Raw genomic sequence first — 16,500 nt, 5'->3', positions numbered from 1 at the left:
GTATCTCAACACTAAAGGCCATATGTCACAAACTCATAGCTAAAATCATACTCAATGAGGAAAAGTTGAAGGCTGTCCCTCTAAGATCTAGAACAAGACAAGGATGCCTACTCTCACCACATCTAGTCAACATAGTACTGGAAATCCTAGCCATAACAATTAGGTAAGAGAAATGAATAAATAAAAAGCATCCAAATCAGAAAGGAAGAAGTTAAATTGTCTGTATTAGTCCATTCTCACAGTGCTATAAAGATACTGCCTAAGACAGATAGTTTATAAAGGAGAGAGGTTTGATTGACTCACAGTTCAGTATGGCTAGGGAGGCCTCAGGAAACTTATAATCATGGCAGAAAGTGAAAGAGAAGCAAGGCACCTTCTTCACAAGGCAACAGGAAAGAAAAGTCCCAAGTGAAGAGGGAAGAGCCCCTTACAAAACCATCAGATCTCATGAGAACTCACTCACTATCACAAAAACAGCACGGGGGAAACTGCCCCCATGATTAAATTACCTCCACCTGGTCTCTTTCTTGACCAGGAGGATTATAGGGACTATAAGGCTTACAATTCAAGATGAGATTTGGGTAGGGACACAAAGCCTAACCATGTCATTGTCTCTGTTTGCAAGCAGTTTAATCTTACATGCTGAAATTGCTGTTAAAAAACTCTGATAAAATGTTAGCACCAATAAATAAATTTGATAAAATTATGAAATACACAATCACCATACAAAAATTAGTAACATTTCTGTATATTAACACTAAACTATGTTAATAAGAAATCAAGAAAACAATCTGAATTATATGAGTTACAAAAATAAAGTACCTGGAAATAAATTTAATGAAGTAAAAGATCTCTACACTGAAAATCATAGAACAATCACAAAAGAAGTTGAAGAAAACACAAATAAATGAACAGATATTCTGAGTTCACAGATTAGAAGAATATTAATAAAATGTCCCTACTAGTCAAAACTAAATACAAATTAAATTCACCCCCATCAAAATACCAATGATATTTTTCACAGAAATTAAAAAGTTACCCTAAAATTCATATGGAATGACAAAGGACCACAAATAGCCAAATAAATATTGAGCAAAAAGAAGAAAGCTAGAGGCATCACACTACCTGACTTCAAGTTATACTACAAAGCTATAGTAGCCAAAGCAGCATGGTACTGGCATAAAGGTAAGTAGATTGATACATAGACCAAAGGAACAGAATACAGAGGCCAGAGATAAATCCACACATTTGCAGCCAATAGATTTTCAACAAAAGTGCCAAGAATAAACAGTGGGGAAAGTATAGTTTCTTCAATAAACGATGTTAGGAAACCTGGATATCCAAATGTAGAATAAAATTAAACCCTTGTCATACACCATATACAAAAATCAACTGAAAATGGATTACAGACCTAAACATAGGACCCAAAACTATGAAGCTACTAGCAGAAAACGTAAGGCAAATTCTCCACAACAGTCTGGGCAATAATTTTTTGGATATGACTCCGAAAGCACAGGCAACAAAAGGAAAAACAGACAACTGGTATTACATTGAATTAATAAACATCTGCACAAGACAAAAAAACTATCAATAGAGTGAGGGGACAACCTGTTGAATGAGAGAAAATATTTGCAAACTATCCATCTGACAAGGGATGAATTTCCAGAATATACAAGGAACCCAAAAACTCAACAATTTTTTTTAATTCCATTAAAAACTGAACAAAGGTCATGAACAGATATTTATCAAAAGAAGGCATAAAATGACTAATAGTTACATTTTTTAAATGTTCAACATCGTTGATTGTTAGGGAAATGCAAATTAAAACCACATTAAGAGATCACCTCATGCCTGTTAGAATGGCTAATATTAGTAAGGCAAAAGATAAGTGTTTGTGAGAATGTGGAGAAAAGGAACACTTGCACATTATTGGTGGAAATGTAAATTAACATAGCCATTATGGTAAATGGTATAACGATTCCTCAAAAAATTAAAAATACAACTACCATATGATCCAGCAATCTCACTACTGGGTATGTAGCCAAAGAAAATAAAATCAGTATGTCAAAGAGATATCTACACTCCCTTGTTCAGTGCAGCATTATTCATAACAGTCAACATACAGAATCAATCTAAGTGTCCATCAGTGGATAAATGGATAAAGTAAATGTGAAATATATATACACAATGGAATACTATTCATTCATTAAAAAGAAGAAAATCTTCTCATCTGTTACAACATGGATGAATCTGGAGAACATTATGTCAAGTGAAATAATTCAGCCACAGAAAGGCAAATTGCACATGATCTCAGATATATGAGAAATCTAAAAAAGTTGAACTTATAAAAGTAGAGAGTAGAATGGTGGTCACCAGGCACTGGCATAGTTGGGGATGGATAATTGTAGAGATGTTGGTCAAAGGTTACAAAATTTTACATAGAAGGAATAAGTTCAAGTGATCTATTTCATCCAGTCTATTGGTGACTAGAGTTAATAACAATATATTGCATTCTTGAAAAATGCTGAGTGGATATTAAATAGTCTCACCACAAAAATGATAACTATATGAGATAATGCTATGCTATTAGCTAGATTTAGCCATTCCATGGTGTATATATACTTCAAAACATCATGTTGTACATGATAAACACATACAATTTTATCTGTCAATGTATAATAAAATAAAATAAACCATTAAAAAATTACATACATGCAAAAGAATATTTGAGATTGGTTATCTATGGAAGGAAGATGAGGGTACCAAGAATGGGAGGTTTTGGTGTACAGTACAATTGTATTTATTAACCTGGGTGCTGGTTACATGGGTGTGATCATGTAATAATTTCCTGACCTATACTCTTGTGATATATGCATTTTTCTGTGTGTACATTATAATTCAAAAATAAAGTTGGTTTTAAGAAAGATATAGATAACATCTTTTAAAGATATAAAACATACAGAAAAATCTTTAAAGATTTCTTTAAACTCTGATAAATGCCATGGAATCATTACTCAAATGAAGACCATAACTAACTAACTTAATAAATACATGGCTACACATATAGGTTAATGGACTCCTCAAGCTCTTTACCAGATTGCATGTTCTGAGTCTTCATTTAACTGTGACCAAGTCACCAATAAACGGAACTGTTTTATACTTTTATAGTGCCGAGGTCCAAAGTACTAAATAAAAGCCTCAGGTTTTGACATATAAAAATCATTAAACAATGGACCTGCTAGACCACTTTACAAGTATCCTGCCACACAGAGAATTACAGCAGGCAAAACTCAAAGAGGCAAAGTCATGGGTAAATGTGACAATCAATTTAAATCTGTGAAATGATAAAGGCAGAATATACACTAAGGAAAGACTGTGGGTGAAGCTGTTCCTTGGGTCTATAATTTAGGAATACCTAATTCCTGCATGCTTCAAAAGTTCTTTCTCTTTAATTGACTAAGTTTATGGAATGAAAATTGAATTGTGCGTAAAGAGGTTTCAAAGTACTTACTGCTATACATTTCATACCAAATATGAGTTAAAAAAGATGTGGTTGTAGTACTTCTGCATTTCTTCTGTGAGAGTAAGACTTGAGGGAAAAGGAGATAGCCAAACAAATGTAAAAAGTCAAAGGTAAAGATTTAACCAATGCACCAAGGGTAAGATGCTACTGGTAATGCTACAGGATTACTGAAGGATCAAGATGATGGAGTGTGACTATGGAAATATGAGGGGGATTACAGGTTCCAGTAAGACCATGGACTCCAGTATCACCGCCTCCAGCCTGATAATTACAGATGCCGAAAGAGACATCTGTTAAAGGCCTCCCTCCGGCCCTTGGAAAGAGTCCTTTATTAGGTGCTATTAAATAATAAAGGATGATTATTAGGTGCTATTAATTAATCATTGTGCTGTTAAGTCTCAGGGCTTTGAGTCCTAGGTACACATAACTGAAAAAGGGCACTAATTCCTGCTAAATCTTAGACATTGACATCAATATCTGATGACAAACTCAATCTAACCACAGCTTTGTCTCTAAACCCGGAAGGTGACAATAAATTGCTTTCATGAGACACAGAGCCAGAAATTAAAACTATTCAATCCCTCTAGGCCCAGGGACTATCACAGACTTACAGATGAGTCAGTTTTGTAACCTTACTTTTTGGCTTTTGGTTTTTGGCTCCTATAATGCTCAAAAGATTTTCATGGATTAATGAATGCCTGTGCACCTCCATTCCCATCTATCTTGGAAAATATAAATGGTTATGTGTCTTTTGGCTCTAAGTCCCTTAGCCATAGGGGTCCCACTGAGGTACAGGAGGGACCCAGGGCAGGTAGTCATACCACCCTTTTGAAGTCTAAACACAACTGACCAGATTTAATGTTAAAACAGAGATCATAAGACAAACAGAACAGACTTGTGGCAATAAGATCTCATAGTTACCCCCAAGGTTTTCAGTCTATTTTACAAGGACTTTTGAAATTTGAGCTCAGAATTCTGACAACAGGGCTTGTAATGTATCTTATACTCTGGTGTGCAATTAAATGCTATGCTAAGCCAATGGACAGGAACACTAATGTGTTCATGCTGCAGCCCCAAGATCCCCAACCAGGCATTCATGAGTGCTTAATGGTTACTTGCAGGCAGTTTCATTTCTCTAATCCTGACTCTTACCCTGACTATGCCTCTTGCAAGCAGGAAGCAATAAGAGTGGTCTTTGCTCTTGCTTCAGGAATGAGGTATAATCCAGCCCAGAGGGACTGAAACCAGCCCTATAAACTTTGTAAAATTAATCAGGAAAGAAGGTGGGAGAAGAAATGAAAGGAAACCAAGCTCACAGCACATTCAGCATCAGTCATTAGATCAGCTTGCTCTCTGAACTTGCTCATCATAGCTGTTTGGTACCTATTGCCTCAGAATCACATAGACCCTGCTACAAGATTATACTTCCCATTAACTGCTCTATAGATAAACACTTAAAAATTATGAAATATTGTTCAGTTTTCCCTTTGAGGTTTTCTTTCAGGTCCTTCATACCAATGAAACTACTGACTTCAGCAGGTCTAAAGGAACCCACAAGAAGATGACTCATCAAAGGATGCACTTTCCATGTTCTGATAATTTTATCCCTCCTACCCTGACCAATCAATCCCAATTTTCCAGCCCCTTACCCTCCATGATCCCTCCTACCCTGACCAATCAATCCCAATTTTCCAGCCCCTTACCCTACACGATCAACTTAAAAACCCCAGCCCAGAACTCTTCAAGGAGATGGATTTGAGAGTCTTTTTTCATCTCCTCATTTGGTACCCTGCAATCATGAAACTCTTTCTCTGCTGCAAACCCTGCTGTCTCAGGGCAATTGGTCTGTTTCTGTGCAGTGGGCCTATGAACCTGTTGGTTCTATAACAACTGTAGCATGCACTTTGGTACACTGTTGTGGGGATAGCCACCAATTTGTTTATGCTTTGTTGTATGCACACCCCTACAACATGCTCTAGCCTTAGTAATATTTAATTTTAGCAAATGTTTACTGAGTGTGCATCATGTTCTGGCCACTGTGAGTTTTTATGCTTCATCTCATTTCATCTTCACAATATCCAACACTGTAAGTATTCTATTATCTTCATTGAAAGGGGATAAAATAACCTATCCATCAAATATAACCAGTAAGAAAAAGAGTTTATCCTTGCATGCAAATATGTCTGCCTCTACTTTACTTTGATATACCCACTTAGGCAAGTTCTTAAAACGTGAAAAATAGAGATCCACATATACTACAATAAATCTTGGCAACTGACTACGTATGAGGCAAGAGAAAGTAGGTGGAGTCAAAGAAAACTGAGTAAGTGGGGGACTTGTGAGGCCATTAATCAAAAGCAGAGTGTGGGAATAAGAAACGAATACTGGAGGGTGGTTCTGTGATTTTTTTTTAATGTCAAGAAAAAAAAAAAACATCTGCAAGGACCCCCAAAATGAAAAGACTTTACAAGATTAGAGCTGTGAAAGTGAAGAAACAGGAAATGGCAATGGAACTTCTGTTTGGGGAAATTAGAAAAGATGTCGAGCAATGTGTTATGTGGATCACAATAGAAAACTAACAAGATATTAATAGGAATATGAAGTAATGGGCCTAGATAACACTGACGATACAACCTCATTGTACACCTCTTTGTTATGGTTTGGGGATTTTCTAAAATCATGCCCATGGCAATGTGGAGTAAGAAAGAAAAAACAACTGGAAGGATTTGCACAGAACTGGGAAGTAGCAAACTTGGAAAGTCTATAGAACTTCTGCAACAAGTGACTATAGACTGGCTATTATAATATTTCTGAATCTAATAAGATAAGGAGACAAGTGAAAACAAAATTGTGACTATAAGCTAAGGGAAATTGTAAAGGAGTAAAGATTAAAAAATGCCAGTGATGAGAAAGTTCAATAGGGGAACAAATGGAAGAGACTAAAGGATAGAAAACTGTGACCAAAGCAGGACGTTACTAAGCTCACAATTTTGAATATGGAATCATTTCAAGTGGTGAAATAATTCAGCATGTAAATATGCTGCTAAAGAGTAGAACTGAAGACCATTGTCAATTGATTAGAACTTTGAGTCCTCAACTTTTAAAAGCTCAAGCAATAGCCAAACACACCTAAATTTAAATCAGGGCTACACCAATTGTGATCTGAAGATATTTAAATAGTGTCTTAGCTTCTCTAAGTTTAAGTTACTTCAAGTATAAAATTTGGGTTTTGAAAGATGATAACAGTGCCCTTCACAGTATTATTTTCAAAAGTAAGAGATAATGCATGTAACTTGCTTAGCAGAGTATGACATTCAAATTAGCTTTTACTATCATTGTCATTGTTGTTCTTATGATTAAAAAGTATCTCGAGTTATCCAGGAAAAAGGGACAGAGAAGCAATCACACAAGAAACTGCTTAAATTCTAAAAGTCTGGCTTTAGTTTTAAATTTCAAATTTCTCTATCCCTGTACTATCTGAAGGCCAGAACAAACACTTCCTGGATTTAAACAACAAAGCTTAAAGATTTAACACTTATCTTGCCTATTATCAAATAAGATCCAAAACAATAAAAGAAGATTTGAATGTTCATGAGACTTTCCTCCAACCCGATCTCTGATGGACTTTCTAATGATCAAACAGTGACCAAAAAGAAATGAAGATAACAAATAAAAAGGAAGAGCAATAAAAACAAATTTCATCAGTTCCATAGTTGAATAATGAAAAATCAAAATTAGCTATGATAGTACCTGTGATGAAATGGGTCACACATTGCTAAATAAAATGCTCAAAGACAAGCCTGGGCAAATGGTGAAACCCCACCTCTACAAAAAATTTAAAAATTAGCCAGAAATGGTGGCTCATGCCTCTGGTCCCAGCTACTTGGGAGGCTGAGATAGGGAGATCACTTGAGCTGGAGGCGGAGATTGCAGTAAGCCAAGAATGTGTAAGTTCCCTCCAGCCTGAGCAACAGAGCAAGAACCCTGAATCAATATCAGAGAATTTTTTTTAAAGTTATTCTTAGAAAACTAACTTCCCATCTTAAAAAGTACCTTCGAGATGGTTCTTAGTGAAGTGTATCCTACTCTCTAGCTGTCTTTGAGCATTTTTTTTTTTGAGACACGAGATTTGGAAAGGTACAGGAGTATAATGGTATGATTGGCCTTGTGTCCCCACCCGAATCTCATCACAAATTGTAATTCCCATGGGTCAGGGGAGGACCTGGTGGGAGGTGATTGAATCATAGGAGTGGATTTTCCCCTTGTTGTTCTCATGATAATGAGTTCTCCTGAGATCTGGTTTTTTGAACGTGGGTGGAATTTTTCCCTTCACTCACACTCTCTCTCTCCTGCTCTGCCATGGTAAAGACGTGCTTGCTTTCCCTTCACCTTCTGCCAGGATTATTAGTTTCCTAAGGTCTTCCAACCATGCTTCCTGTTAAGCCTGTGGAAATGTGAGTCAATTAAACCTCTTTTTTTCACAAATTACCCAGTCTCAGGTAGTTCTTTATAGCAGTGTGAAAATGAACTAATACAGGAAATTGGTACTGGGAGTGGAGCATTGCTATAAAGATATCTGAAAATGTGGAAGGTAGTTTGGAACTGGGTAATGGGCAGAGGTTGGAAAAGTTTGGAGGGCTCAGAAGAAGACAGAAAGATATGGGAAAGTTTGGAACTTCCTAGAAACTTGTTGAATGGACTTGACCAAAATGTTGATAGTGATATGGACAATGATGTCCAGGCTGAAGTGGTCTCAAATGAACATGAGGAATTTATTGGGAACTGGAGTAAAGGTCACTCTTGCTGTGCTATAGCAAAGAAACTGGTGGCATCTTTCCCCTGCCCTGGAGATTTGCAGAACTTTTAACTTGAAATTGATGATTTAGGGTATCTGGGCAGAAGAAATTTCTAAGCAGCAAAGCATTCAAGAGTAACCTGGCTGTTTCTGAAAGCATACAGTCATATGCATTCACAAAGAGATTGTCTGAAATAGGAACTTATGTTTAAAAGGGAAGAAGAGCATAACAGTTTGGAAAATTTGCAGCCTGACCATGTGGCAGAAAAGAAAAACTGATTTTCTGGGGAGAAATTCAAGCTGCTGGCTGAAGAAATTTGCATACATAAGAAGGACCTGAATGTTAATAGCCAAGACAATGAGGAAAATGTCTCCAGGGCATTTCAGAGACTTTCAGAGCAGTCCCTCCCATCACAGACCCAGAGGTCTAGGAGGGAAAAATAATTTCATGGGCCATGCCCAGGGCCCCACTGCTCTGTACAGCCTTGGGACATGTTGCTCTACATCCCAGCAACTCCGGCTCCAGCTGTGGCTAAAAGGGGACAAAATATAACTTGGGCCATGGCTTCAGAGGGTGCAAGCCCCAAGCCTTAGCAGCCTCCACATGGTGTTGGGCCTGCAGGTGTGCAGAAGGAAAAATTCAGGTTTGGGAACCTCCACTTAGATTTCAGAGGATATAAGGAAATGCCTGGATGTCCAGGCAGAAGTCTGCCAGAGGGGTAGAGTCCTCATGGAGAACCTTTACTAAAACAGTGCTAGGGGAAATGTGGGGTTGGAACCCCCTCATAGCTCCACTACAGCACTGCCCAGTGGAGCTATGAGAAGAGGGTCATCGTTCTCCAAACCCCAGAATGATAGATCCACTGACAGCTTGCACCATGTGTCTGGAAAAGCTGCAGACACTCGATACTAGCCCATGAAAGCAGCTGCTGGGACTGTACTCTGCAGAGCCACAGAGGCAGAACTGCCCAAGGCATTGGGAGCCCACCCTTTGCATTAGCATACCCTGGATGTGAGACATGGAGTCAAAGGAGATTATTTTGGAGTTTTAAGATTTAACAACTGCCCTGCTGGGTTTTGGACTTGCATGGGGCCTGTAGTCCCTTGGTTTTGGCCAATTTTCCCTTTTTGAATGGCAGCATTTATCCAATCCCTGTATCTTGGAAGTAACTAACTTGTTTTTGATTTTACAGGCTCATAGGCAGAAGGGACTTACTTGCCTTGTCTCAGATGAGACTTTGAACTTGGACTTTTGGGTTAATGCTGGAATGAGTTAAGACTGTGGGGGGACTGTTGGGAAGGCATGATTGTGTTTTAAAATGTGAGAAGGGCATGAGATTTGGGAGAGTCCAGGGGTGTAATAATATGGTTTGGCCCTGTGTGCCCACCCAAATCTCATCTCGAATTGTAATCCCTGTGTGCCAGGGAGGGGCCTGATGGGAGGTGATTCAATCATGGAGGCAGACTTCCCCCTTATTGTTCTCATGATAGCAGGTTCTCACGAGATCTGGCTGTTTGGAAGTGTGTGGCATTTCCCCACTTTGCTGTCTCGATCCCTCTCTCTCCCCTGCTCCACCATGGTAAAGATATGCTTGCTTTCCCTTCACCTTCTGCCATGATTGTAAGTTCCCTTTGTGAATGCATATGACTGTATGCTTTCAGAAACATCCAGCTTACATTACAGAGGCCTTCCAACTGTGCTTCCTGTTAAGCCTGCAGAACTGTGAGTCAATTAAACCTCTTTTCTTCATAAATTACCCAGTCTCAGGTAGTTCTTTATAGCAGTGTGAAAACAGACAAAAACAGAAATATCAATATCTTTCAGCAGATATTCAAAGACTCCCATGACCCCAAAATTTAAAAATTACTTCTCACATGCATATGTTAAATACTTTCACATGGTTTAAAACAGAACATTTTCAAAACTAACAAAGCACTTAACTTTCTGTTAATGGATTATGACACTAGTTATTATTTTATATAATTATAATACGTAATTTTATATATTATATATTTAATTTTATATATTATAAAATTTTATATATTATAAAATTATGTATTATATATTACATATTTTATATATTATATATTGCAAAATTATATATTTATAATTATAATAACACTCCCAAACAGAAACAACAAATTTACCAAAGGCTCCCCACCATCTCTGCGGCCCTTATCAACAGAGTAGATACTAGGGAATCATTGACTACATGAAAATAACTAATGAGAAACACATACAGCTTGAAGGAATTGTTCTAGTCAACCACTCAAAATGAGCTTTGATCACCTTGGCAGACACTAACTGCCTACCCAATATTTATGATCTCTCTTTTCTATGCAATACTAAGAAATACCTTATTTTTTCAGCCTATCAATGTGACATCTAGAATATTATATTCCTATCCTTCTTTGCTACTAAAGGTTAAAAATAAAATGCAAGTGGAAGTTGGGCGAGATTCCTGAAAAAATAAAAATAAACTCTTTTAAAAGGAACTTCCTTCTTTTAAGAAGGATGTACTTTTTTTCTTTTCTTTTTTATTCCATTTCTGTCTGGAATACAGGTATGATTGCAAGAGTTTCAGTAACTCCCTTACACTATTAGGAACTTGAGGATGGAAGACCTGTGCTAAGAATGGCAGAACTAAAAATTAGAAAGTGGTCCTAGGTTGTATCATAAAACTTTATACTCTCTCCAGTGCACTTTTCTGTACATTTTGCATATGAGAAAAAAATACAAACCTCCTAGATTTTAAAGATTTAAGTTTTATTGTTGTTTAGTGTGTGTGTGTAAAAGAACCATTATTACTCAGAAATGAATGTAATTTATAACTGTTATAGTCATCTAGCCTAAAATTTTTACTCTACTTTGTTATTTTGCCTGAAAGTAGACCAATTGTTTTATTTTGATAAACAATAATAATTTTTTAACCTTTGATTTTATAATATTGGACATCAGACAAAAATGAATGATGATCTCGGAGATGTAGAAAATAGATGGTGAGCTCTATGGCTACACAAGCTGACTGCCATGACAGATTTTCCAAGCTGTGTACAGAAGGGCTGGGGGACTTCCTGAATTGGGGCAACAGACTTGAGAGTCGGAAGACCAAGATGGCTAGAGTTGACAGGATAGAGTTTTAGAGAGTAAAGAGCTTCACTGAGAACTCAGGATATAAGTAGAGGGCCCAGACTGGCTGCTCAGCAGAGTGCTGATCAGTATCTTCATCTAAAAAAACCACTCAAGGCAAGCAAAATAACTATCTGAAAGAATTAAAGGAGACATTATCTAGGAAAACGACCTAAAATAGTACCTGTTCTCACCAGTAAGACTGGAAAACCTTGTAATTCATGGGGCATTGAGTAAAGTGCTCATGAGATCTTGATCAATACTGGGAAACAGTTAGCTTTAGACCAAACACTACTCCGGCCCTGACTAGAAAACCTTAAGAAACAAAACCCAAAGGATCAAACTCTTTCTAAGAAACTTAACTGTATCTCAGCAAAAAGCTGAAGAATATGTATAGGTATAAAAAATTATCCCAACAATGAATATTTTTACCTAACAAGGTAAAATTCACAATATGTGACATCTAAACAAAAATTACCAAGTAGGCATAAAAGTAGAAAAATATGACTAAAAATGAAGAAAAATATCAATCAATTGAAATCAACTAGAACTGACACAGATACAATTGTCAGATAAGTAGGTTAAAACAATTGTTATACCTATATCATATATACTCAAAAAGAAGAAATATTGAGCATATTGAGATATAAAAGAAATATTTCTAAAAAAATTGGATTAAGTTAGTAAAAGAATAGATGAATGGCCAATAGAACAGTATAGATTTATAGAAACAGTATAGAAACCAGAAATAGATCCATATAAACATAGTCAACTCATCTTTGACAATGCAGCAAAGGCATTTCAATAAAGAAAAGATAGTCTTTTTAACAAATGGGCCTAGAACAACTGAGCATCCATATGCAAAATAAAATTAATCTAGACACAAACATTATTCCTTCACAAAAATGAACTCAATATAGATTAAAGACTTAAATGTCACATGTTAACTATAACACTCCTAGAAGATAACTTAGGAGCAAATCTAGATGATCTAGGGTTTGGTGATGATTTTTTAAGATACAACATCAAAAGTAGGATGCATGAAAGAAGTTACGCATAAGGCGATTAAGTGAACTTCATTAATCTTAAAAATTTCTTGCTCTTAAGAGACATTGTCAAGAGAATGAAAAGACAAGCCATAGACTTAAAAAAATACCTGCAAAAGACATATCTAATAAGGATATACATATATACAAAGAACTCTTAAAACTCAACAATAAGAAAACAAACAACTTGACTTAAAAATGAGCCAAAGACCTTAACAGACACCTAACCAAATAAGATATGTAGATGACTAATAAGCATATTAAAAAGATGTTCCACATCATATGTCATTAGGGAAAGGAAAATTAAAGCAACAATGAGATATCTCCACATATCTATTAGAATGGCTGATATCCAGAAGACTGACAACACGAAATGCTGGTGAGGATGCAGAGCAAGAGGTGAATCACAACAAATGCAGTGAATTTCTGGAGCCAACTGCTTCTTAACTATGGCAGAAGCTTCCTTGGGCACCCATGTCTGCTGAGAAATTTTGTGAATATTCCTTAGAAATGTACCTAGAGTTTGCATTTCTAGTTTGTAACCTAGCTCTGTCACTTGGAGCAAAGGAATTGTGCTCAATACTAGTGGTCTTTATTCTTAAATAGAATAATACAGTACTTTAAACATATATAGAATTATCAATCAGTCCCACCTCAATATCAGGTAGTTAAGAAATCTGTCTTTATCAACAGCCCTTCTATTCCTCTCTGTTCCTAGAGACCCCACTTAGGGTTCATTCTACATTTTATAGCTCCATTCCAGTGTGGGTTTTGTGGATTTCTACTGTGGAGGCTCATGATTGGTCCAGACAGGCCACTATTTCTAATTTATTTCCCACTGGCATTTCTAAGATAATTTATGTTGTAACTATTTGAACACAATATTTTTTGTGTAAAAAAAATTTCTGACGCAAAATAATGAAACAGTTGCCTTAAGCAAGTTCCAAACTGAATTTGCTCCCCTGCCCCCTACAATGGAGTATCCAAGGGCAGTGTAAGATTTACATTCTAAAGTAAAGTATTTTTTTTCCTTGACTGTTTCATTGCTTCCATCTTCATTTTTTAGTTTGGTTGGGGAAGAGAGTCATCAGGAAAAAAAGAGCTTAGTGTCCTTGTAATTCTGCTTGTCCATTAAACTCTGTTATTTTCACTTTGATGAAGATAATTAAATTCCTCTGGCACCACCCACCCTGGATTGGGTAACACTGACCATTTACAATGGAATGACAGTAATGCAAAGGGAGCTACAAAATGTTCTCTTGTTTTCTGTCCCATCTCCCCCAGTCTGCCTCCAGATGCCTCACTTTCTGTCTCTGTCTACCTCATTCTCTGGCTGTTTCTGTCTGTTTTTCTATTTTCTCTCTCCTTCCTATAAAAAAATTGTATTGTGCAGATGATTCACAAATCTTGATTTTTCTCACCCATCTAAATTTAAACTAAATCAAACGGTTTCATATGTCTGTTTAAAACACCACAGATGTTAAGGAAATTACCAACATCAGCTTCTTTTCCTCCCTTAAAATTACATTTCACCAGGTGTCCAAACCCAGCAGAGGGCATCCTTCCATTTCAGATGCATGCATAGTGTGGAAAAAGGGCCCTATAATTCAAGCAATGTATTCCATTTACAAAGTGCATTGCAATTTAAATAAACAGGCTATTTTAATAGGAGGGGAATTTGTTGTTTTGGAGTGTTTGCCATTTTGGATTAAAGATTTAGAAGTAATTTTCCTTTCATAAGCAAAAAAAGAAGGGGGAATATCTGTTTCTGGACTCTCTCTAGGTTCAGAGCATTAGCTTAAATTACAGAAACAGCAAGGTAGCACCTGTGTGATACTTCCTCCCCTAGGCTACCATGTGTATAAATAAAGTGATCACAGAAAAAAGCATCTGGGAAAGAAGAATGCCCCCTATCTCACTTGTCTGTTTCCCCCTTCCTGTGAGATTCCTCAAACTAAAGGGCAAATAGCAGGACGGGCCTTATAGCCTCTTATATTGTCTCAGAAGTAGTGAGAAGATAAGCAGTTTGGCTTCTGAATAGGAACAGCCAACTTCATACCTGTGCATTGAAGGCAGTTGCCCACTAATTTTAACTGTGCAGTTGCACAGAAGTTGAAATTCCACAATGGGAAATGTCTTACGTTGTCAGACATTTTCCCAAGTTAAAAAAGGGAAATGTTCACAGCTCTCACAAGTTACATTTTCTTCCTAGTGTGGTTGGGTTTATCAGATCCCTTCTTTATGAAAGAATGTCTTAGAGAGAGAACAAAAGAACATGATGAGGCAATATAGCATAATTCATCCATTCATTCAACATATGTTCATTTGAAAACTTACTTTGCATTAAGCCCTGTTTGCGGTCCTAAAACTATACCAGCAAACAGGCAAAGATCCCTTTTTTTTTTTTTTTTTTTTTTGAGACAGAGTCTGGCTCTGTCCCCCAGGCTGGAGTGCAGTGGCACCATCTTGGCTCACTGCAAGCTCCGCCTCCCGGGTTCACGCCATTCTCCTGCCTCAGCCTGCCGAGTAGCTGGGACTACAGGCGCCCGCCACCATGCCCTGCTAATTTTTTTTTTTGTATTTTTAGTAGAGACAGGGTTTTACTATGTTGGCCAGGATGGGCTCGAACTCCTGACCTCATGATCTGCCCACCTCGGCCTCCCAAAGTGCTAGGATTACAGGCTTGAGCCACCGCGCCTGGCCAAAGATCCCTTTCTTTGAGGTGATGTGCCAAAGAGCAAGGGTTTGGGGAGTCAGACAGACATAACTTTGAGTGCTAGCCTTGCCACTTAGCCAGCTCTGTCACTTGGAGCAAAGGAATTAATGTTTTCTCTTGCAAAACAGGGATAATTGTTCATATTTCCTAAAAACATACTTTGTTCCAGGTACAGGAACCAAGTGCTTAATGTGTATTAGCTCAATATTCTCACAATCAGCCTATGAGATAAGTTGTATTCTTATTCCCATTTTACAGATGAGAAAACCAAAGCACAGATTCACATGGTAAGTGTCAGGACAAGAATTTAAAACAAGTCTTTCTGACTCCAGTGCTTGCACTTAACCAGTATGCCATATGAAGGTTTATTTATAAGACTACCCCGAGGATTACATGAAATGACAGATGCAAAGCTGTGAGTGCAGTAGAGTGTTATTATTACTATTATTATTTATTATTTTTACGATGATTGTTACTGCTATTGTCATTTTCTGCAACCTAAGGATATATGTTGAAATACATAAAAAAAGAGGATCAATACTTCAAATCAGCATTCCTCTATTACAGAATGTAATGTGTGTCCAGCTCTGGTTAAAAGTACAATCACGTAATGTCATAGCTATTGAATCATAGCTTCTCTACATTTATCTTTTTATAAAATGACAGGATATTAAAACACAGATTGATTCCCTGAAACAAAATGTGAGCATCTCCTGTTCTAGATTTTTATAACCTCCTCTGAAAAATGAAGGTTAAGAGCAGATGCTAAATGAAACCTAGATCCAAGTATCCACCTGTGGTTCGACAGTCTCTGTTCTGTGATAAGTGATCATGTAGTCCGCTCCTAAACTGGTTGCTGGTGCCCCTTGGCTCTTTGCTCTCACACTTTCCAAAATGTACTCTCTGGAGCCCTCTCTGTGGGCTTCTTCCACAGGATGTTCACAGATCAATGGGCGTTAACTACACTAACAGTATTATTCAAAGAGAAATGAAACAGGCATGTTCTGCTGCTGCTCTGGGAGTTCTCTCTGCTTATCCTAAGCCTGAATTTATGTCTCCAACTGCTGCATTACCCAAGTCAAAAATAATTTTAAACAAGCGGATAAAATTCTGGCTCCAGGCCCCATTTCTTATTGATTTCATTTCAGGACTATCATCTTAGGTTCATTAGGTAGGAAACTGATTGATAATGCTGTATATGAGAATTTATAAATATATATCTTATAAATATCCATTTTTCTTGCCTACACTAAAAATACAGTCTTTATCCCACATGCCAAGCTTCACAGT

At 37.1% G+C, this 16,500-nt stretch overlaps 1 protein-coding gene across 1 annotated transcript in view; it reads right to left on the bottom strand.

The window, feature by feature from the left end:
• The window catches only part of GRXCR1 (glutaredoxin and cysteine rich domain containing 1), a 149,807-nt gene that overhangs the window by 47,099 nt on the left and 86,208 nt on the right, over positions 1-16,500 (bottom strand). The gene's annotated exons all lie outside the window — the stretch shown is intronic.

This window comes from Symphalangus syndactylus, chromosome 16, assembly GCF_028878055.3.
Source record: "Symphalangus syndactylus isolate Jambi chromosome 16, NHGRI_mSymSyn1-v2.1_pri, whole genome shotgun sequence".
In the NCBI taxonomy this organism is placed as follows: Eukaryota; Metazoa; Chordata; class Mammalia; order Primates; family Hylobatidae; genus Symphalangus; species Symphalangus syndactylus.
This window is presented reverse-complemented; position numbering and strand designations above follow the sequence as displayed.